Below are 23,789 nucleotides of genomic sequence, written 5' to 3'. Positions count from 1 at the left end.
GCAGCAGGTTCGGATGGGATTTCTCTGGAGTTTTTCTTTGTACATAAACATTTATGGGCATCATTCTTGACCCATGTTTTTAATACCGTTTTCCAAAGTGGCACCCCCAGTATCGTGGAAATAATCCAGGATTATCGCCATATATAAGAAGGGGGATCCCACGAATCCTGCAAATTACCGCCCATTCTCCCTGCTGGATAGCGCTGCCAAACGAATGGGGAGATTGCTCCTAAATAGACTGGAGCAGTGGGCATTTGTTAATAATGTTTTAGCTGAGACACAATACGGGTTTAGAAAGGGGAGGAGTACGATCGAACACGGACAAAATTCACCCTTGCTTGCAGCAAAATATGTTTGTGCAAAAAAGGGCCGTTTTTATATGGCTTTTGTGGAATTGTCCATGGCCTTTGACTGCGCAAACCACTCAGACAACTCCATAATTCTTTTTATTATGGAGTTGTATAGAGAGACAGGGGCAGTAGTCAGGTTTGGTAAACGGGAAAATATTAAAAATATTTTAAATTAAAAAGAGGGTGTGACAGGGGTGCGTCCTTGCCCTCTTTCTTTTTTCCTTGTACACCAATAAATGTAATGAAGTTTTGACCGCGCAGTGCAGAGATCAGCAGGTGGCATATCATGTCATATTGATATGCTTTGCTTTCGCACTGTGTTAAGTTAGCATGAACTTATTAGGAGTTTAAACGCCATTTTACCTTTCTGCTGCTTCTGCACACGGCACATAATGTTATTAGAGCCTTTAGCCTAGTAGAATATTTTGTTTCACATGCTATTAGTATCAGCTTTGCTTGGTAAGCTATGTCTGTACAGTGAGTGCTGAGGCCTTCAAGGTTACTTCAACACAGTGGTTGTTGTGAGGTTTGATCTTCGCACGTTCTAGACATAACATACATGCAGCTGCAGTCAAATTCTGGCTTTAGGCGCATTTAATATTGCACTACACAGAGCATTAACACACACTTGATGATGCGGTCAAATTCTGGCTTTAGGCGCATTTAATATTGCACTACACAGAGCATTAACACACACTTGATGATGCTTCGCATGCAGAGAAGCTGGTGGAAGATGTGATCCCTTACCACTAAGATCAGAGGTATGGGGCCGCCCTGCTAAAACCCAAAGAGACCTTCTTAGATATAATATAATATACTAGCAAGGGAGGATGAGAATTAGGTGTCTTTTAGCCTTCTTCCCTCTAGCATTTTAACATGCTTTCACTCTTTGTATTCTATGGACTAGTAACTATGCTGATTACTTTGTTTTTTATAATATGCTTACTTGTATTAGCTAAGATACTGCGCTTGAGAACACTGCATTAGAAAATAAACATTTCAAATGTGCACGCGCCCCTCATTTACTCCTCGTTCTGGATTGATATGATTGTATAACGAAAGAGTGTTCATGTGTTCCACGTTACCTGAGGTGTTCTAAGTCCATGTTCTGGGTTGTCTAAACATTGGGAGTTTGTAAGAACCAATGAGGCACTGATTGCTAGTCTGGTAGGGGATTTTGGGTACTATGGTGAGGTTTGGCACACCCTAATTCACTGAGGTTCCAAGTCTCTATGCACAGTTCTGTGTAGGAGCAGAATCCCTGCGACAAGCGCTGCCTGCTCCCTTCTATGCAGATGATGCAGTTTTGATGGCCAGGACACCCCTGGCCCTACACTGTGTGATTGGGTCTCATTCAACTTTCAAGGCTGAACTGGGTCTGCTTGTTAACAAATCAACAACCGTTATGATAGTGGGACTGGGAAGGGAAAAGTCTACTTCATTCCATCTAGATAGGTTTTCTCTGGAACGGGCACAGTCCTTTATTAGGTCGAGCCTGAGCCAGCATGAGGGCACTGCTCTGTGGAGATCTGTGGTAGTTCAGTACGGAGAGAAGCTTTGCTCACTCCCCTGACCTTATTTTTGATTGGCTTGTGTCTTTGTCCTTCCTAAATGCTGGCGTCTGATTCATTATGAGGCTTATTAGTCCCTCCTTAGAAAGGCATATCCCCATTTGTATTCTGCCGTGGCTACTAGCACCTTTTCTTAGTTGTTAAATGGTGTGTGCTCTATTTTCTGTAATGAGTTTTTCCTACAGCAGGCACGACGACGTACCCAGCCAGGACAATGGCGAAGCAGATTTTCCAAGCGCTGCAATTAAATTTAATTTCAGCTTCAAAGCTGCATCTGCTCCTCCTCCAGCCCCACCCACATCTTCATCAGCGGCAAAAGTCTGTTCCGGCCATAGTGATCAGCCACTGAGCTGGGCTCAGAAAGGCCCGCCTCCCGTACTCCCCTGCAACAGCTGACCAGCAGCCCACGTGGCTGCAAGGAACGCAATGCACTCCAGTACTGATTTTGTTAAATTGAAAATATCAGCTTACTTCCTAGCATAGATTCGCAAATGGTACACTTATGCCATCTACACTGCGTGTACACGTTAGTTCTCCAAAATGCATCCTAACTAAAACGCTTCCAAGTTAGACATAAAAGCCTAATTATAAAGCTTCCGTTTTCAATAAAGGTTCTGGAAAACAATGGGCAAGAGCTCTCTTGCAACCAACCTTGTTAATCTCCCCCCACCTCTGAAGCTATTTTAGCCAATCAGCAAGGAGTTTGTTGTCCTGCAACCAGCAATCGTGTTGCTCGTTCCACATGTGCAGGTCATGCTGGGAACGCGATGGTAATGGCTGCCTCCTACTGCTCCAACACATAACTGCAACATCTCTGGACCCCGGGGCTCGCGGATTCCGGAGAACTGGTCGCTTTGCAATCTGGCCTCCCTCTCTCCCGTGCTGTTCCGAAGGGCTGTCAACATGATAGATAGCTGCAAAAACAACAGCAGCACCACCAGCAGCAGGACTTTCAGGACATCTGTACCTGCTGAGGATTTCGAAGCAGTCATGAAAGACAAGTAATGCCTTGATCTGAACAGCCAGAAAAGACTGAAGGAGGGGCAGTGTGTCTGTGGATGGACGGGGGCGTGAGGGTAAGCCATGCAGATATGACTTCAGCTTGGGCTGAAAATCCGGTGGATGAGACGGTGTCTGTCTGCCCCTGCTGCACATTCCTGTCTGCCGTGCACACATCCCACCCCTGCCCAGACCTATGCAGATCAACCAGCCACACCCGGATCCAATGTCAGAAGATGGGGGGGCGCGTAAATGTTTTCTGTAAAACCACAGGAAAAACATGCCCTTCTCAAAACATTTCACAATATAGTTGCTCTTCTGTGCACACACACACACACACACACACACGATCAATACACAAATCCGAGGGCTGTCCAAAAAATCTTTTGCTTTGTGGGGTAAAATCGATGCTTACTATGAATTAATTACTATAGTCACCATCTGTTGTAAACAAAGTAGGCAACATATGACTGCCCATGTGATGAGAGCAGTCCGTGAACCGGGTTTTAAAGTCTTTATTGCGATTATTACATCATAAAAGACAATTTGTGACAGAGAGAATAAAACAGACATAAAATACAAATTTAAGACCATCATCATAATTACATAGAAGATTTCATCGTTAAAAAAGAATTAAACAGTATGATAAAGACATCATATGCGAAAACCCATTTAAATTTTTTTTAGCGATCAGGATGCCTGCAGATGTCTAGCTCTAATGACCCATGCCCACCCCAGAAATTTGGCGGCACCTACAACTACCGCTTCGGAGGTGGTGGTACGTAACGCCCACAACGCCTCAGCACTCCCTCGGACTTTAAGGTGGTAGCAGATGGCCCTAATCCATTTGTTTCTTGGTGCGTAGTAGGCAGGGCATGCAAATAAAAAGTGACCAATACTCTCCTTTTGGTCAATACACCAAGGACAAGAATCAGTTGAGAGGGCGGTCCATATCTTAGTATAAGACCTTAAAGGCAAAGACCCGACTCGATACTGATGGTACAGCTTTTTGTCTAATGTCTTGGTTATGACGTCCCAATAATTCTCAAAGAAGGGATCCAATTTGTGGGACAGGAATCTACCAGTTAAGCTGGTGGCATCTGAACTAATAACAGAATCCTGTCGAACAAAGGCCCAATATAGTGCTTTGAAATCTGGTTTGGATGGGAAAGTAGCAGACCCCGGAGAAACCCACAGCTAGTTGCAGCCAATATCTTCCAAGATTAGTTTAACTTCACGCAGCCAGGGTATACTGCTTGACCCCCAAACTGATCTTACTTCTTCTAGTTCCCTAGCAAAGAGGCTTAGATCTGGGGATGTCCAAATGCGTCTCCACAGGGCTACTAGCCGATATCGAGCCATCTCATTAATTGGTTTGCAACCCCAAGTCCAGACAAAGTGGTTTTGTCGGGGCGGATTGGGGGAAGGCCGACCAGTTTTCGCATGAATTTGTTTTGGACTTTTACCAAGTTTGATAGGTCCGTAAACCCCGAGAGATCTGCCCCGTATAAAATTGCAGAGCTGACCTTGGTATCATAAATCCTGAGAGCAGGTTTAACCCGTTTGGTTAGAGACCTTTTTTGCTCCTGCAGGAGACAACCAGTAAGGCGTGCAAATCTTAGATGAATTGTATCAACCTGTGGTTTCCAACTAAGGCGGTAGTCCAGGGTTACTCCCAGGTAGGTCATAATCTCTACTTGTTCGAGATTTACTCCATTCAATCTCACTGAACTTTTAATGGGGCGACTTTTAGTTAAGACCATAAATTTGGTCTTGCTCACATTAATTTTCAGGTCATTAACCAAGCAAAACTCCTCAAATCTATTTAGTGCAGTTTGCAAGCCACTACGGGTCTTTGAGAGGAGCAGAGTGTCATCGGCAAAGAGGAGCATGGGGAACTTAGCCCCACCCAGTGAGGGAGCATCAGTGGGGGTACCAGCAAAGAACTTCACCACCTGGTCGATAAACAGCAAAAATAACGTGGGTGCCAATACACAGCCCTGACGGACGCCTCGAGTTACGGGGAAGCAGTCCGTCACCTGCCCTTGGCCTCTCCACCTCACCCTAGCAAAGTTACCCTCATGTAGACTTGCTATTAGGTCAAGCAATTCCAGCGGCATTCCCAGGTTTTTCAGGACAGCCCACAATTTAACCCTTGGCACAAGGTCGAAGGCTGACTTTAGATCTATAAAGGCTGCATAGATGGATCCGCCGCCCAACAGCACCACCTTCCAGTATATCAGAGTAAATCTGAAGACCTGGTCGATGGTGCTGGTACCTGATCTAAAGCCAGCCTGTAAGGGAGAAAGGATACTTTCCGTCTCCATCCAACCCTGGACTCTGACGAGGAGCATCCTGGCAATGATTTTTTGTAGAGAGTCTATTAGGCTTATGGGGCAGTAATTGCCCGGGACCGAACGGTCCCCTTTTTCAAAAATTGGGACAATTTCCGCCCCCTTCCAGGATGCTGGGATTCGTGCCCCCTTAGCAATGGCATTCGCTACCGAAGTTATGTAGGGAACCCAGAGTTGCAGGTTAGTTTTAAATAAATCAGCCGGGATGGAATCCATCCCTGGGGCTTTCCCACACTGAACCAAGCAGATTGCAGATTCAGTTTCTAAGGACATGAAAGATAACACTTGGTTATGAGTGAGGAGGGAGGTTTCCCGCATGACTTGGGCAATGCAAGATTCCAAATCAGGATCCATAAACTGGCTAGAATAGAATTTAACCCATGCCTCCACAGACACATGATTCACAGGAGTTTGGGAGTCGGGGTTTCTACCCCACTTCACTATTTCCCAGAAGTTAGCCTGGTTGGAAGAGCTACAAGCCTCTAGGAGATCTGCCCAGTGGCGTTCGTCCCACTCTTTTTTTCGCCTCCCATTGTACTTTTTTGTATCTTAGACGTGCCTCTTTTATATCACTTATGATCCTGGATTTAACTGCTTTAATTAAGCCGCTGTGCGCGACCCTGCAGTTTTTGTTGTACCATTTTTCCTGACAACCCTGTGCCTTCGCCTTTCCTCGTGTTAGTGGGATGGTTAAGAGGGTCTTAAGTTCGTTAAAACACTGTTCATGAAGTTCACAAATCTGGTCGGTGGCAGCCGCGGTGGGCGATAATTTCAAAATAACACTGAGTCGATGATACTACCCCCGTTATACCTTCTAAAAGGGAGGGATCATCCACAACCCTTGACCATTTGAGCCTTCTTCTATCATTAGTCAGGGTGGCGTCACCCGTTAGGTATACAACAGAAGTAGACCGGGAACACCAGGGAGTCTTAGAGTAAGAGACAATGGGTTGTGGTCACTTTCGGGGCGAACCATGACTTCCATGTCGTCCAGAAGTGACCAGTATTCCATTTTTAACAGGATGTAATCTATTCTGCTTTTACTAATCCCATTGTCGAAAGTGGGTTTACCGGCCTTGTCAGAGGCCGTACGACCATTGGCTGCTCTCAGACCCCAATCCAGACACAACCCCGCCCAATGTAAGGCAGTCTCTGTGCCCCTTTTAATATTATTCAAGGACAGCGTCGGGATATTCCACACAATGTCATCCTCTGACCCCAGGTCCTCCCCCGCATTAAGCAAAGATTCAAAGGTACAGTTAAGGTCCCCTGCCAAGATGAGTAACTTATCTCTCCCAATCCCTTCGAGGTAAGAATCTAATACATTTAATATAGCAGGACAGCGCCCTCAGGGGCGGCCTCGGGCATAGATGTTAATAACCACAACATCCTGGCAGTTTTCCTTACATAATTTAATTCCCAGGAGATCCGGGTTATCCACATCAATTTCCACTGGCCTATAGCCAATGGACTGTTTGATCCAGACAACTAGGCCCCCTGAAGCTCTACCCTTAAGACCCTTCACTGCCGGTTTAAAGAAATGTAGATACCCTACCCTGTGGATTAGACCAGGAGCCCAACTCTCTTGAAACAATATGATGTCAAAGGTGTCGATTAATTCTGCCCAATCCTCTGAACCCAAACGCCCCTTTAACCCCGCTATGTTCCATGAAGTTAGTTTAAGCGACACAGCCTGACTGGGGGATACAGCTGCGTTCTGGACAAATTGAGCCACTCCCAAATTCTCATACTCATTGAATTGAGGACCCACCTCCAGATTGGCATCCATGATATATATGGGGGCTGTCCCCTTCTCTATCTCCAGGGTGCCTCCCCCGGACTCAATACCGTATTACAAACTACGTCAGCCCCACCCATATTGTTGCCGGAATCCCTCCAACTCCCAGCAACAGGATGAAGTCAATCAATACCCTCCAGGCCAGAAAGGGATTCAAAGCGATGAAACAATATGGGATAGTACGGGGTAGAGGGATTTCTATCCGCTTGGAATCTCCTAATAGCTCTTCTAGGAATCATATGGTTGGAGGGGAATTCACAAAATCGTTGGGGATAAAAATATCCAAGACCCAATGTCTGCACATCACCCAATCTGCCAAATCTTGCTTCCCTGCGTATAAAATCCGCAACCCAGGGGTCTTTAAATGATATAGTAGTGAAGTAGTGTGGCTCACTGGTTAGAGGCGGCAGACCCGAGAGCAGAGGACGGCCCGGGACCAGGGTTAGATTCCCGACGCAGCAGGTTTCTGGACCAGGGTCAGCGGACTCGATAATTCTCTCGCCTCGGTGCCCACTCTGATCAGCGATCACACTCGGCAACTCTGGGCACTAGCTTGCCTCATCTTCACTAACGGCCCCACCAGACCGCCGGGGATGCCTGGTCTCACCCTGGAGATACCCATTAAGGGACCATCTCTCAGGGAAGCCAGGAAGGGTTTTGCAGCGGTCGAAGCGCGGAGGTACCCCTTCGGGAGTGATTCCAGCGCTATATAAGCACACAATTAATTAATTAATTAATTAATTAATCCCCTTCTAAGACCTTAGTACAGTGGCCCACCCAATCAACTCTTCTCACATTCAAAATATCTGTGGAAGCGGAAGGAGGGAGAGGACTATGTTTATTTAACCAAAATACAACTTTATTTTTGAGATCACCGTAGTGTTCGGTTTGCCCCTCCCTGATGGGTGCGACACCTGTTAGGACAATCGAGTATGGGGTGGCTTCAGCAGGTAGATCTGTGTAAGGGGGTCCCCACTTTCTGACCTTCGAGGACTGATTAGTAGTCCTACTCTCCAAGACTCCATTACTTGTTTTGGGCTGTGTAGATGTATTAGAATCCCCCCCTCACATGGGCTTGGGCCAACGTAGCCACAGAGGGCTTGGGGATACTCGGCTGGCACAAGGGGTTGGATTTAGGACTAATCTTCTTTGGGACCTGTAAAGTCGTGGCCAATATGGGTATGTTATCATTATTTGCGTTTTTACCCCTTTCCACCATCTCTTCGGGTTTATTTAATACAGGCGTTGTGAATACTGGCTTAGCGGGTACTAAAGATGGCGACTTACCCTTAGCCACTACTCTCTGTGATTTGGATTTACTAGAGGTGATGGGATTCGCCAAAGCACTTTGAGAATTAACTAGTTTTTTTAAAAGACCGGTATTATTATTAACAAGATTCGAGTGCATCCAATTTTGAAGTCATCAGTCTAGTTCTTTCCAAAACAGGAAGTAAAAGGGTTGTAAATAAGGCTTCCATTTTACCCAGCAAGCCATCATCGCCATTATAGCACGTAGGGCAAGGATCTGAAGACCCAAAAAGGAAGTTGGGAGGATCATTTAGAGCCAAAGCAGGTAATGAATTAGAAATGACTTCGGGGGTAGTAGTTGGCTGGGGTAAGCCATTTGTTTATAAAATCTTTGTTGCGCCTCCCCTCTGTCTGCCCTTACATCTTTTCCTCTTGCGTGATAGGTTTCTCATGGAGTCCTCATCCGAGGAGGAGTCCGGCTGAGATTGGCTAGCCAGAAGCACACTACCCTCTGCCCCACTGCCTTGTAAATTACCGGAGTTGATCTCCCTATCAAAGGAAGTCAGGGACGAGCCCTCCCACCCCCCTCCTCACGATGCACGTCCACCGGTGCTACAACCAAAGAATGAGTAGCACTTGGTACCGGTGCCTCGGGGCTAGGTATTAAAAGCAATTGGACCCAACGAAGAGCGTTTCCCACCAACTAGATCAATTGAGAGCCGTTTTTCAGCCATAGCTATCTCTTTTTCCAAAATACCTGTTGCCCTAGTGATGAAGGCATCCAGAGGACCAGAGACCACCCCCTTAGTAGTCTGCAAGTGAACGGTTCGTTCATTTCCAGAGCGTAGAGGCATAGTTGGGCCAATAAACAAAACAATAATATGTCAAATTAATACAACAAATCAAGGGGGGTGGCCCAACCCAACCTTGTCCAACCACGGACGGCCACAGACGGTCCCGCCCTTGTCCCGGGCTGCTCCCGCGCAGCGGGGTTAGTGTCTGACTGAAATAGGAAGGGAAATGTCCGGGGCATGTCCAGCAGGGAGAGCGGCCCAGGTGGAAGAGATTGGGCACACAGGGACTCCTGGGAGATGGAGTCCCTGCCTCGAAGCTCGCAGCCCTGCTCCGCCGCAACACAGCCCACAAAGTTCCTCCTCAGGTGTGCAGCCCCTTTGACAGCTCCCGCTGGTGACAATGCGCTGCGGGACCCGCGCAACGGGTCCGGCGAGCGGTAGAGGAATGACGGTGGCAAGAAAGGAGAGGTAGCAATCAGGGTCCAGCCACAACGTTCCAGATAACAAGGTCAGAATCCCACCGGGACAATGCAGGCAGCCACTTTTACCTCGGTGGGTGGGGGGCGTGTCCAGCAGGGAGAGCGGCCCAGGTGGAAGAGATTGGGCACACAGGGACTCCTGGGAGATGGAGTCCCTGCCTCGACGCTCGCAGCCCTGCTCCGCCGCAACACAGCCCACAAAGTTATTCCTCAGGTGTGCAGCCCCTTTGACAGCTCCCGCTGGTGACCATGCGCTGAGGGAGCCGCGCAGCGGGTCCGGCGAGCGGTAGAGGAATGACGGTGGCAAGAAAAGAGAGGCAGCAATCAGGGTCCGGCCACAACGTTCCAGATAACAAGGTCAGAATCCGTGAACCATTTTAAACACACGCCGTATGGGGATTCACTGAATAGAGTTATTATAGCTAAAGATATGAAATATGCCCAAAACGTAAATGCTGTTACTTCTTCCCAGATTCCAACATATGTGTGTCCTCAATTATAGATCGTATTTTAATTTGTAAAGATCTAGAGCAATTCTTTAAGAGCTATGTAGTGAGGGCAAGTTGCATGAGTGACCACAATCCTATTGTCATACCTCTACATTTGCCTTTGGCAAAAATACGGGATAAAAAAAACAAAGAGAAAAGTTGTGTATAATAGGAACAAGGGTATTAATATCAATTGGGTAAAGATCGATAAGTTTGCATTCCTGGAAGGTCTTATGACAAACAATAAGCTGGAGATAATCACAGTTCTCTCAGATACTGCCCCCCCAGTTGACATTCTATCTGCCTTCTCAAATATAAATGGCCTTATGGCAGACAAATTAACGAAATGCCATAGGAAATGTCTGTAAACCCGAGATGGTTCAATAAGAGTAGTTCTGAAGCCCATAAGGAGCTATGGGTGGCACTTAAAGGAACCCGAGGAACAAGGATGAAATAACTAGAGTAAGAAAAGACTATAAGAAGGTAAAGGCCTGGGAAGATTTAAAAGCTGCGTCAGCTCGGAAAGACTCGAAGACTCGGGATTTCTGGGAGGTGGTTAATTCAGTTTCTACTTCCGGCGCCGAGGTGCCCAAAATTGATACTGTAGTTTCAGCTAAAGCGTGGGTTACCCATTCCTCAAAAAATTTCTCCCCGCAGCAGGGCCGGACTGGGAACTGAAAGCAGCCCTGGCAAATTTTGCCAGACCAGCCCCCATCCGGAACGCAGCAAGCCAGCCCCCGTCCGGCGCGTAGCGAGCGAGCGCAGCGAGCGAGCCTGACGGCTACTAGGGGGGTTTGGGGGGGTTCTCCCCCCAAGAAATTTTTGAAAAACGACAGACCAAAATGGTGAATTTTTACAGCACATTTTCATTACATATTCAAATTGTATCAACCTTCAAAGCACAGTAAACAGTAGATGATGACCTTAAAGAACATCAGGTTACCCATAGGTATTCTTTCAGAGAGCACCAAAAATAGACACAAGTAGTGAATCAGAGAGAACAAAGTAAAAGTGAGACCAGCCCCCACATGGTGTGTAGCAAGCAAGCGCCGTGAGCAACCACTAGGGGGAGTTTGGGGGGTTGAACTTCTCCCCCCAAGAAAATTTGGGAGACAGAAAGGCCAAAACAAAGCATTTTTCAACACATTTTTCATTACATATTAGATTGTATTAACTTTTAACTAGCAGTAGCACCTAGGGCACAGAGGCCAGTAACTATTGAAACATCACACCTATGCAGTGTAACTCTCAATAATGATTACAATTATTCCTCTGAATTTAAGCAGTTTGTGCAATATCAGTTGTTCAGGGTACACGTGTTCTGAATAGTGATGAGGCTCCCTGCCCCCTCTACCCCAACCCCCAGGCGGATCCGCCAAGAGGTCTGAACACTCATGAAAAACAAATGAAGACATCTGCATAATACATTCATTGACAAAACATATTGTATAGAAACGCTGGGAGCATTAACAAGCACTGACTCCGGGAATAGGACTGGCTATGTTTTTATGTGGGGAGGAGAAAGAGGGGAGAAGTTAGGGGGAGAGAAAGGGAGACAGAAGAAGAGAAAGGGAGAAGTAGAGTGAGAAAAAGAGGAAGAGAGTGAGAGAGAGGAAGGAGGGGAATGAGAAAGATGGGGAGAGGGATGGAAAGAGAGAGAGGGGCGAGAGAAAGAAAGTGGGAGGGAGGGAAAGGGAGAGAGAGAGAGAGGAGAGAATAGAAATAGAGAGAGGGGAGAAAGAGAGGGGAGAGAGAGGGGGTGAGAAAAACAGGGATAGAAAACTAAGAGAGGAAGGGATAGAGAGAGGGGGAGGGAGAGGGATCACACAGTTGCCTTTTCTGTCCCCATTTGTCTTTTCTTCTACCTTTCATCTCTACACCCCCGACTGGCTCCGCTTCAGCCACCTATGGGGCAACATGCATTCCAGACAGAGCACGACTGTGGTACCTGTACGTCTCAATATTGACAGCAGGCAACACTTAAACCAAAAGGTCCATAGTCATACAGACATTTTAAGGTTTTTAATAGCTATCATTTACAGCAGAGACTTTGTATGCAATTTTGAACCTGCAGATATTCCTAATTGCGAAGCAGCATCTTTTAAAATTACCCTTAGCCCCAATTTCACTTTTTCTGGTTTATTGATTTATCGACCACCAGTTTATAACCCTTCATGGTCTGATAATTTGGTAAATTTTATCTTACCTCATCATTTAAAAGCTCAAAACTTTACAATACTCGGGGACTTGAATCTCCATTTGGAGGATGAGAATAATACGAACTGTAAAAACCTCATTGATGATCTCTTGGCATTGAATATGACACTGCGCAACAAGGGTCCTACCCATAAAGCAGGACATTTGCTTGACCCTATCATCTCTAATATGGAAGAACTATCATGGCTGAACACTACCCCTATTTGCTGGTCAGACCATTTTCTCATACTCTTCGCCATCTCTCTTAAACCCACTAAATCTCTCCCTATCACTTCTTCTGAATCTCTGAGGAGAAATTGGAAAAGATTAAATCTAGATGACCTTAATAGTGCATTGAACAAAGACCTCCCATGTCTTGATGGAGACATGGAAAGCATAGCTGAGGCTACACAAACATGGCTAAGTGGTGCAGTGAATGCCTGCCTGCCCCTATCCCGCTGTAAGGGAAAAGTACATCGTCCCCCGGCCCCCTGGTTTACAGAGGCCCTCAAGAAAGAAAAATCTACTTGTAAGAACTTGGAGAGACAGTGGCGTAAGAACTATGAGGCTCACCAAAAAGAGATCTACCGCAGGGCCAGAAACAGCTATCACTCGGCATGCATGAAAGCTAAAGCATGCTACGTAACCACGACAATTAATTCAGCGGTTAATAAATCCCAGACTCTTTTTAATACGGTGAAGGAATTGGCTGGAGAAAACACAAGAGCGGAGGCTCCCCCTCTTAGTACTCAGCAATGTCAAGACTTGGCGTCCTTCTTTACTGAAAAGATCGAAAAGATTGTCTCTAATATTAATAACAACAGTATTATCTCTCATAACCAAGAGGATACCTTCCAAAGCTTTAAAGGAAACTGTCATCTTGAAGCCTGGCCCCCTTTAACATCGGATAAAACGAGGAAACTTCTTAAAGCTATCAAATCGGGTTCTCCCTGTGATCCCATACCCATCAGTATTATCAGCCAACTGGAGGATTCTACCCTGACGCCCATTACGGACATACTCAATGCGTCCATGGAACAGGCTTCAGTTCCTGCTATATGGAAACACGCCATAGTCAGCCCTTTGCTGAAAAAGCCAGCTGCCGATCCTACGGTATTGGCCAATTATCGACCAATATCGTTACTTCCTGCCTTTTCCAAAATGCTGGAAAAGCACATTCATGAAGCTCTCTCCACATATGTGGAAAATAATGAACTACTCCACCCTTCTCAGTCCGGATTCAGGAGTGGGTACTCCACTGAAACTGCCCTGCTCGGAATCACGGAAAAAATTAAAGAGCTCAGAGATGATGGCCAAACGGTGGCACTGGTCCTATTGGACCTAAGCGCAGCCTTCGACACCATCTCTCACTCCAGACTGCTTTGCAGGCTGGGGGAGAGTGGTGTCGAGGGCAAGGCGCTAGAATGGATCAAATCCTATTTATCCTCTCGGACCTTCCAGATCACCTCCTCTGAGGCCTGTTCGGATGTTTTCTACTCCCCGCACGGTGTACCACAGGGATCTATTCTGAGTCCCCTTTTGTTTAATTTGTACCTTCGCCCACTAGCCACCCTTGCAGAGAACTTTGGTCTTGTTTTGATGACCTATGCAGACGATTCTCAGATTCTATTCTCATTATCTAAATCCGATTCGTCTGATTCTTCTGCACTTAAAACAGGCCTCCATGAAATTTTCTGCTGGATGTCGGCCAACCAACTTAAATTAAATGGGGAGAAAACAGAGATCCTCCTCTTAGGGAACAGTAAAAATCTCTGGAGCGATTCCCATTGGCCGACCTCACTGGGCAAGCTCCCGATTCCTGCCACCCAAGTCAGAAATCTTGGGGTCATCATTGATGACAGCTTATTTATGGTGCAGCAAGCTAATAAAGTGGCTGGTATCTGTTTTACTATTCTCAGATGGCTACGTAAAATTGTCTGGATGTTACCATCGACCACCCAGAAGACCGTAGTCAATGCCTTAGTGACATCTCGGCTTGACTACGGCAACATCCTGTACCTGGGTGCAAATAAAGCAGTCATAAGACGCCTACAGTTGGTACAAAATGCCGCGGCCAGACTGCTTTGTAGAATTCCCAGATATGCCAGAATCACCAAACATCTCAGAGACCTTCACTGGCTTAGGATCGAAAATCGGATCCGCTTTAAAACCCTGAGCTATTTGTTCCAAATTAAAGCTGGGACTGCCCCCAAATATCTTCAAGACCTTGCCAAGCCTTACCTTCCAAATCGCAATCTTCGCTCAATTACATCTGCGAAGTTTGCGGTACCAAGGTATAAACGGGCTAGATTGGGCGGAAGATCCTTTTCATTTTTGGGCCCAACTCTTTGGAACACACTGCCTACCCAAATACGCAAAGAAGAAAACTACAGAAGTTTCAGAAAAAGCGTGAAAACCTGGTTGTTTGATCAATAATCTTTGCCTTCGGATCTGCTCTCTCTCCAGCTGTGCCCTGTGTCTTTGCTGATTTCGGCGCCGGGAAAACCCTTTGTGGGTAGCTGTGCGCCTTATAAATGCTATAAAATAAATAATATAAATAAAGGTTATGGACATGAGATAAATGCACATCCACCGAGTCTGAAAGTGAAATGGAACACAATACACAGTCTGTGCTCATCCCAACACCAGCCAAGGAGCCAGCCCTCCTGGACCAAAATTGGACACCTCTGAGTCAGCATTTCAAAACTTGTTGTAAGCCTCAGCAGATCCAAAGGAAGAGATAGCTTTTTTGACATTACGTTTGTCAGCCTCGCTTTCCTTTGCTCCTCAAAGTTCAAACAAATGTGTGATCACACGATTACCTCCAAGATTTAAACACAACTGGATTTTTAGTCAAACATATGTAGATTTCACTGTTAGGAGTTATCACTAAGGCACATGATATGGCAATTTCAATGGACACCATGGGGTCAGGTTTGCAGGATACACCGCTGTGTACAGTTGTACTACAATGAGGGCCTTTCTGGCTCAGCCAGTGACTTACAACAATAAAGTCTGTCTGCATCTCACTGAATAGTTTCTCAAACTAAGAGCAAAAATAGCTTGGCGCAGCCTACAGATTCCATGCCCAATTCCTCAAAGTTGCTGATCACTAATATTAATCCAACCCATGCCTAGGCCGTGATTAAAGTAGGAGAACGAACAAAGCAGCCAGCCAGCCTGCTGCATTAGCTTAGTTCAGATCTCCTACTTACATCGCGGCCTGCCGCCCTGGCCGCCCGCACCATGCGCACCAAATCAAAAATTGTAATCATGATGATGATTGATTCATCATCATAATTACACATTTCTGATGTATTGCCGGCACCTGCGACGGTCCTGTCATCAGCATGTACACGCAGAGATGTGCATATACGGAGGGGGCCCCGAGCCCCTCAGCCTGAGTTGTGCGCTCAGCTCAGCCTCTCACAGAGTGCTGGACTGCAAGACAAGGAGTGCAGTGTGCTACTAAACAGATCATACTGGATGGTGGATCGCCACTAATAAGTGAGATAGCTCCTTATTTGACAGACAACTAGCCTGGGAGTAGTGCCCTGGGTGGTCAAATTACAAGGGGGAATAGTTGACAGGCACTCCAGAAAAGTAGAGAGTTTCCCTTTGTTCTTGAAGCCAAGGAAAGTGCGATCATACTAATAATAGGCTGGTATAAATTGAGACCGAAGTAGCTGTGGGATTGTGCATTATCAAATGTTTTTGACAAGGATATTTGGGAAAGTGGTGGCGAAATTCGGAAAGGCCACAGTGAACAGAGCCTGTATTCCAAATATCTACCGATTTGAACATTCAGGAGGAGAATCAGCAGACAAGCAGAATGGTGGTGCAGGCAAATGGTATGCTCGCGGTAGACCCAATGCAATGTGACTAACAATCTGAAAATGTTTGAACGAAGGGCTCTAGCCTACATTCTAGTGCAGGAAAGAGTAAGGTGCATACAAACATAAAGTTCATGAGGTCTTTCTTAGGGGATTGCTCACAATGGGACTACTTTGTATGCACTATTGTTGACATGCTGTTATCCTACTCAATCCAACTAACAGACTCTCATGTCCACCATTCGCCTTAACAAATTATATTTCCCACTACTAATCCAGCAAATCCTTTTTGGGTTCAGGAGTAGCGTGCTACTCGCTGAAAAGCACTTCAATGCCTCGCCAGAGGCAGTAAGCGCTATATAAATACAATTACAATATCTCTAGACGTATATACGCGTACTATCACAATGCAAATATGGCAGTCGAAGCTGCATCATTATTTTACCATAACATGGCCGCCATAAACTGGCATGGATGCGAGCCGACGTGGAAGGCGGGTTCAGCTGGGGGGCGGGCGCCCCCTGCCCACAGCCTGGCACTCGGCTCGACGTTATTGGTTTGTTCGACAACAAAGCGCGCACCACCAGCCTAAAAGGTATTAATCTTTGATGCGACTGACTGACCATGCATTAATAATGGAGGGAGCCGCTTTCTCTGTGAGCTGTGAGTGAGTGAGCGGTGCCCATCAGATGCCCGCGCGCTCTCTCTGCTCGCGCAGATTCAGAACACTAAAGCCGGGCATTTATATTTCACATTATGAAAAGATTAAGAACCCGTTGAAAATTGGCGGCTCGGGGCTGGATGCCACATCCAGGGGCACGCTGGCCACTTGAGGGGAAAATGGTGTGGAATTTGGAAAGTGTAGCCGGCGATTGCTTAAAAGTGTCCAGGCGTCGACCCGAAGCACGAGGGGCATCTTTTCCTGGCTACTGACCACGCCCCGGTTCTGCAACACCCCCAACCAGGGCGTCCTTGCCTCGCTGCAGCCACCTTGCAAGCGTGCCGTCTGTTCACCAGTCAATCTATAGGAAGTGACCTGGAAATAACCGTGTGAGTAGGGTGACCAACTGGCATGGGTACAAATTCAGGACTGTGAGTGTAAAAATTCCGGACAAAGGGCCAACATTCAGGACAGAAATTCAGGACGGGAGTTCGAAATTCAGGACAAAAGGTAAGTTTTAAAGAAACATCAGAGGAGGTTGCGCAATAGTATATAAGTAAGTAAATAGACAACCACTTAAGTACAAATGAAAATAAGTTTATATTAGGTTGAGAAAATCGTGCACTTCATGGTTTTTGAGTATGCATGCAGCTTTGAGCAAATGTGCAAGTCTTTTTGTGCTAACAAAACAGCCCCCACCCTACTTTTCCAGGCTCCCAGGAAAACGCCTGATATCCAGTCATGCCAGTTCGGCCTTGCAACCACCCTCCAATGGTGCCCCTCATCTTCACAAAGACCCTCTCTCATGTGTTTTTAATTTCTTTTATAGTGCTACTCATCCCAAGTAAGTAGGACAGGGTGTTGGAGAGCGTTACATCACGCACATCTTATATAGAGACAATGACCCATATACATGTGAAAGTCAATGTATAGGAAATGTTGCTTAAGATAATGGGGGTTACAAGGTGTAATCACCATTCATTCTGTCCTTCTATCTGTGTACCATCCATAACAATATTCAACCATTTGCAAACCTATCCATCATCTATCCTTCCATCCATCCATCTATCATTCCACTCATCTATCCCTCCATCCACCCTTTCACTCATCCATCCCTCCATTCATTCTTTCACCCTACCCATTCATCCACTCATCCATCTACTCTTCCACTCATCCATCCATTCACTCATCCATCCAGCCATTTAACCTTTCACCGATACAGCCAGCCTTTCACTTACTCATTCATCCACCCAGACACTCATCCTTCCACCCTTTCAGTCATCCATCCTCCCTTTCACTCTCTATCCCCCTTACACTTAGTCATCCATCCTTCCATCCACCCATATACTCATCCACTCATGAATCCATCCATTGACCCTATCACTCATCCATCCTTTCACTTATCCGTCTATCCTTTCTCTCATCCATCCACCCTTTCACTGTCACTCAACCCTCCATCCTTTCTCTCATCCATCTACCCTTTTACTCCTTCATTGATCTATTCACCCTTTTGTCCATTTAACCTCCCTTTCACTCACTCATCCAGCCTTACATCCACCCTTTCACTCATCCATTCATCCTTTCACTTATCAATTCATCAATCCTCCCATAAGTTCAACCATCCACGCATCCCCCATTCACTCACGTATCATCCACCTTTTCACTCATCCACTCATCCATCCATCCATCCATCCACTCACCCATCCATTTACAACTGACAGCAGCAAAGCTCCGAAGGTCGGCTGGGCCTTATTTTACAGCTAAAGATGGAACAACGACAATCAAAATGAACAGACAAACAAAAAAAAACAATGTTTAAAGTGGCCCTGGTCCAACTTGCATTCTGCCCCTGCAAAGCCGAGACATGGGGTTAACATCACCCCCCCCCTGCCTCCCAGACAGAAGGACACCCCCCATGACTCCTACAGGCCACCGAAGTCCGTATCTGCATTTTTTCCCTACCTTCGCTTCAGAGGAGTTTGAACATGAACCTATTTTCCAGCAATTCTGTATTAATGTTTTAATCACGAAATCATCACTGATTAAAAAGGACCTGCTTTAAGAGTTGAAAGGAAGACGTGTGTGCATTTCCACAAGGTCGTGTCCTGTCTCGAATGCATTTCTCACACAGGCGGCAGTGCTTCCGTTTTTTTTTTATGCTTAATGCCCAGGCAGCTTGTGTGTGATTTTGTCTGCGAGTGCGTGCGTTGGTGCGAAATTATGGAATGATCAGCTAATTGCATTGAAAGAAGCAAGCTGAAGCAGCATGACGTGAGTGACCAGGTGTACCTCTACCACCGGATAAGTTATAACCTCAGTCGCGGGCCGAGACTCGTTTATAACTTATCAGGTACATTACATAGTCAGTGTCACGTCCCCTCGACGGTCCAGAGTCCAGACCAGGGCCAGGCCTAGTCACGTCGCGCTGCTTGCTTCTTTCGGTGGGGGAAGGGGGGGGGGGGGGGCAGAAAAACGGACTCACCTCAATCAGGCCTGTTGTCTGACTACTGTTGGTGGTGGGGTGGCACTCTGACTGTTGCAGACACACTACACAGGGGGTTGGTTCAGCGGCGCTAGCCACTGCCTGGCTATAAAATTATGGCCGCTTCAAGTGCGCACCTGACCTCTGCTTCTCAGTTAGATGCCCAATGCGCATGCGGGGACAGGAGGAGACAGGGCATAATTTTGCGCGCTGCGCACAGGCACCTCCTCCTCCGTTTGTTTACGTTAGGTTGCACCAGCACCACTTGCTGCAGTGCTGTTGTGTCAATCAAGCGTGCTGGCGGCGGCGCTAGACTTATTCGGGGGCCTGAGCAGGGAACTGTAAATGATGTGCAAAGAGTGAACTCTTAGACATGATGTGACGCACGCTGTTGAGGCTGGGGCCGGGGGCCGATTTTCAGTCCGACCGTCACAGGCTGTGACGGGCGGACTGAAAATCGGCCCCCAGCCACAAAACCGGCCCCCTTTTCTAAAACCGGCCCCCACCCCCTCCAGCCTACCGGGGGATTGCCCGGTGCCCTGACTCACCAGTCCGGGCCTGCCCCGCAGCCTAGAACAGTAAATTTACCCTTCGTAATGGAAACTCCTTCTGATCGGGGTTTAGCCCAGGGCTTAAGTAACTCCATAGAAGTGAGTGAGGTACTTTTAGCCATAGAACAAAGCCACCCAGAGAAAGCTCCTGGTCCAGAGAGAATCCCCGTGGATATATACAAGCACTTACTAGATTTCTGGGCACCACTGATTACAAATATCTTAAAAGCTGTAATAGTAGGCTCATTAGTCAAGACCTGCCAGGAGGGAATTATAGTGCTGATTTTAAAAAAAAAAGGTGATAAAATCAACCCTGCTGCTATCGCCCAATCTCTCTTCTTGATAGCTCAGTAAAAATATTTGGTGGGGTAATTCTAGCAAAATTGGAACTCTGGGCATCGAAATGTCGGGCACTCTCAATTTACCAGTTTGAATTCCGACCTGGGATTGGAACTGTGGAACAATCTCTTAATTCATCATTAATTTTTCAAAAGTATACTAAAGCACAGAAGGGCTGTGTTCACCTAGCTTTTATGGACCTAACATGTGCTTTTGACACAGTTAATCGTAGTCATTTGTGGTCCATAATGTCAGAAATGGGGATTGACAAACCAATTATTATGTTGCTTAGTAGACTTCATGAACCCGCCACAGCCACAGTCCGTTACAGCTGTGAGGGAGATATGACGGAAGGCTTTCCCTCTGAAATGGGTATACGGCAGGGGTGTGTCTTGGCCCCATTTCTCTTTTTATTATATATTAAAGGGCTGGGAGATCAACTGTGTAAGGTGGGAAAGGATATTTCAAGATGTAATAAGGGTCCAATTCCCATGCTCTCATATATGGACGATGCTGTCCTGATAGCCAGGACAACAAATGAGATACAAATACTGCTAGATTCCTTTAATGTTTTTTATGAACAACCTGGGGTTAAAAGTGAATCACACTAAATCATTTGTCATGAAATGTGCACCTAAAATGCTAAAACCAGAACTTTTTTATTGGGGGAGAAGTAATTGAGAAAGTTACTTGCTTTCCTACTTAGGGATACCATTCGATGTTAACTTTAATTGGAAACATGCCTTAGATATTAGGATTATGCAATTTCAAAAGTCGATTGATGCAATCTTTAGATTTGCTAAAAGGCTAGGAGGCTAACCAACTAAGGAGATTTATGTATCTACAAGAGCAAAAGCCTTTCTGTGGCAACTTTTAGGGCTGGGGATATGTAAATTGTAAATCATTGCAAATAGTAGAGAATAAGTTTCTATTTTATTCGGTCACGAGGAAGTAAGTCTGAATTATCTGAAAGACTGTTTTGCGATTCAACCACTGTTGCTCTGACAAAAAAATTGGAAAAACCCTGAGGCTGCTCTTTGTAGAACAATTGTGACAGACTGCATGAATGTGGACAATAGTTTAGACATACCTTGGCTTAAGTATGCCATAAGTGTGTTTTTTCCAAAATGGGTGTTCCAGAACATTATACAAACCCCGACACATTACAAAATGTATCCTCTGCTACTATAAAGTCACTCTTTCTCAAAAGCTACACCCAGGCTGGCCTCACAAGTAGAGAGACCAATAAGTTAGAGTGTCATGCGCAACCACGAAGAGAACCTGCCTTGTACCTTCGAATCGATCTAAATAAAAGAAGGACATTTTGGTTGACAAGGCTGCGGCTAACAATAATACACTTCTTAGTTGCCTTCCCTATTCAAGGCTCCTGGTTTTCCTCACTCCCAGTTTGTCCATGTGATAACTTCTCATTGCAAAGCACTATGCACTTTATTCTTTTCTGTAGATTTTATTTCCCTCAGAGGAAGCGGTTTATTTGTTCATCATTATTACTTGCTGCTGGGATTGCGAATCATAATATGGCAAAGGAGTTTTTATTTTGCCTAGGTACAGTTGAGATAATACACTGTATTTTAAATTATCTTTTTATTGCTTTTAAAATTCGGAGCAAATACTAATGGTTTTTAAAACTGTAATTATTGATCGTGTTGAAATATTGTTTTATTATAAAATGAAATAATGTGTGTACAAACTTTTATGGCTCTTTTAGAGTCGAAATAAAGTATTTCTGACTGACTGACTAGCAATGCTATATAAATTGGTTGGTTGCTTTATCCTTTGACAAACTTGTTTTGTTTTACATATAATGCTAAGGTGGCATCATTTGTCTTCCAGTTTCCACCACGTCTAATTAAATGGCTCCTTCATCTGAAGTGATTATTGTTTTGTGATTCTGTACTAGCAGCTGTGCTTAAAAGTCTGTCCTAAGCAAGCTCAGTCTAATGTGCGCGAGTCAATAAATCAGTATCATATTCTGTTTTCTCCTGGTGAATATTTTTTTTGCTAAATTGTAATATCTGTTACTTGGTTTTTGCAGGAAGTGTTATGCTGTATCCCGGTGCCGCCTTGCAGCACTCTAGTTTCTGTCGGCTCTCTGCTGTCGAATAGCTTGTAAACACAAAAATCTGTAAGGTGTGGTTAGGCATTAACTGAGCCATTCGGTGAATTATTTTACACTGGATATCCACACTCCAACTAATTTCTTCGAACAAAGTAACATTCTGCAAGGCCTATTGATGAAGATGCAGAATTGGGCAAAGTGAACCTTTTTTATCTCTACACTGGATGGCCTCTTTAAATACATTAAGAGTGAAGGCTCAAAGCTGGGTTCGAGTCTCAGCAGGGATGCTCAACATCCTTTGATTCTGGGCAAATCACTTAATCTCCCCATGCATAAGAAAAACAACAAAATGAAGGTGTCCGTCTGTACGCAACTGGTGCTCATGTGATGGGCTCTGATACCTTCAGGTCTGGTTTGAGCTATATTAAATTCCACTCAAAAAGTCATCAGGCATATTTTTGAGAACCCGCAACTATCTTTTCTAGAAATTGGATATTTTACGTGGGCTACAGACTTTCAAAAACAACTTTCTTCTTGAAAAATTAGCATTTAAGAAGCAAACACTCTTAATCCTTTACAATCTTGGCGGCATTTTATATGAAACTGCAAATAATACAATTACAAGTTCGTACACCCCACTCTGGGCTCTATGTCTGAATATCGTAATGAAAAATTATGTCTGACAAACATTTGTCCTCAATATAGTTTACAAAAATATTGTCCCATTGGGGTAGATTTCATGTTATTACTCCAGTGTAGCAATGGATTTGAATCAACAGGGCACAATATTTACATCCGAGAATATTACAACCAGAGTTTTCTGGCACCATACCCACTTTGGAAGGATAAGGAATTCACAAATAGTGTTTTTTGTTAATTTAATTTTTTGAGGGTTTATTAGTCTTCCTCCACCTTGCATTTCTGTTGGATTTTGTTTTCTGTTTCCCCAAAATGTCCATACTTATTTAAGAATAACAGTGTGTATCAAAATGCTTAGCAAACACTCATGGCTTGACTTGTGGAATATGCTGTTAGAATTTCCTGTTGATCAGTAGCGGCCGGTGGTGGGAGTGCTGCAAAGCGCTGACGTGTGCCAGGGGAGGGACAGGGTGGGGGGTTGTAAATCGCGGATTACGGCAGATTACAGGTAAGTAAACATATAAATAAACACAAATTGTTTTGACAGCGCTTCATCCCATTTGGTGTTGCACCGCGCAAGGGAATTTGTTTTATTTATTTTAATTCGTATTCAGTTGGGAAATTCGGTAACTTTCAACGTGATTGGTTTGTATGTAAACTGAATACTGGGCCTGGATATGCACTAAGCCCATATATAAGCATAGACTACTAATCTCCTGCATTTGGTTAAATTTCTGGATAGAAATGTGCTATTGACCAAAAATAATATGGAGTCGGCAGTGCCTTTCCCAGTAAGTCCAAGAGCTCTTCCATTAATCCAACAATATACTTTTTCTGCCTCTTAACCTTGAAAAAATGCCCCACCCTCCATATTCAGTGCAGGAAGCTGAAAATAGCAAATCTGTGTTACATGTCATCTGTATTAAA

At 45.3% G+C, this 23,789-nt stretch overlaps 1 pseudogene across 1 annotated transcript in view; it reads right to left on the bottom strand.

Moving 5' to 3' along the window:
- LOC144767302 (uncharacterized) overlaps nucleotides 1-19,404 on the bottom strand; it is a 30,692-nt pseudogene extending 11,288 nt beyond the window's left edge. Inside the window, exon 1 of the transcript XR_013598142.1 lies at nucleotides 19,254-19,404. The product of XR_013598142.1 is annotated as an uncharacterized LOC144767302 (transcript). The remainder of the gene's footprint in view (nucleotides 1-19,253) is intronic.
- Nucleotides 19,405-23,789: the final 4,385 nt, after the last annotated feature.

Source organism: Lissotriton helveticus, chromosome 1_1 (genome assembly GCF_964261635.1).
Source record: "Lissotriton helveticus chromosome 1_1, aLisHel1.1, whole genome shotgun sequence".
Classification (NCBI taxonomy): Eukaryota; Metazoa; Chordata; class Amphibia; order Caudata; family Salamandridae; genus Lissotriton; species Lissotriton helveticus.
Note: the sequence above shows the minus strand (reverse complement) of the source record. Positions and strands in the feature narration are given on the sequence as shown.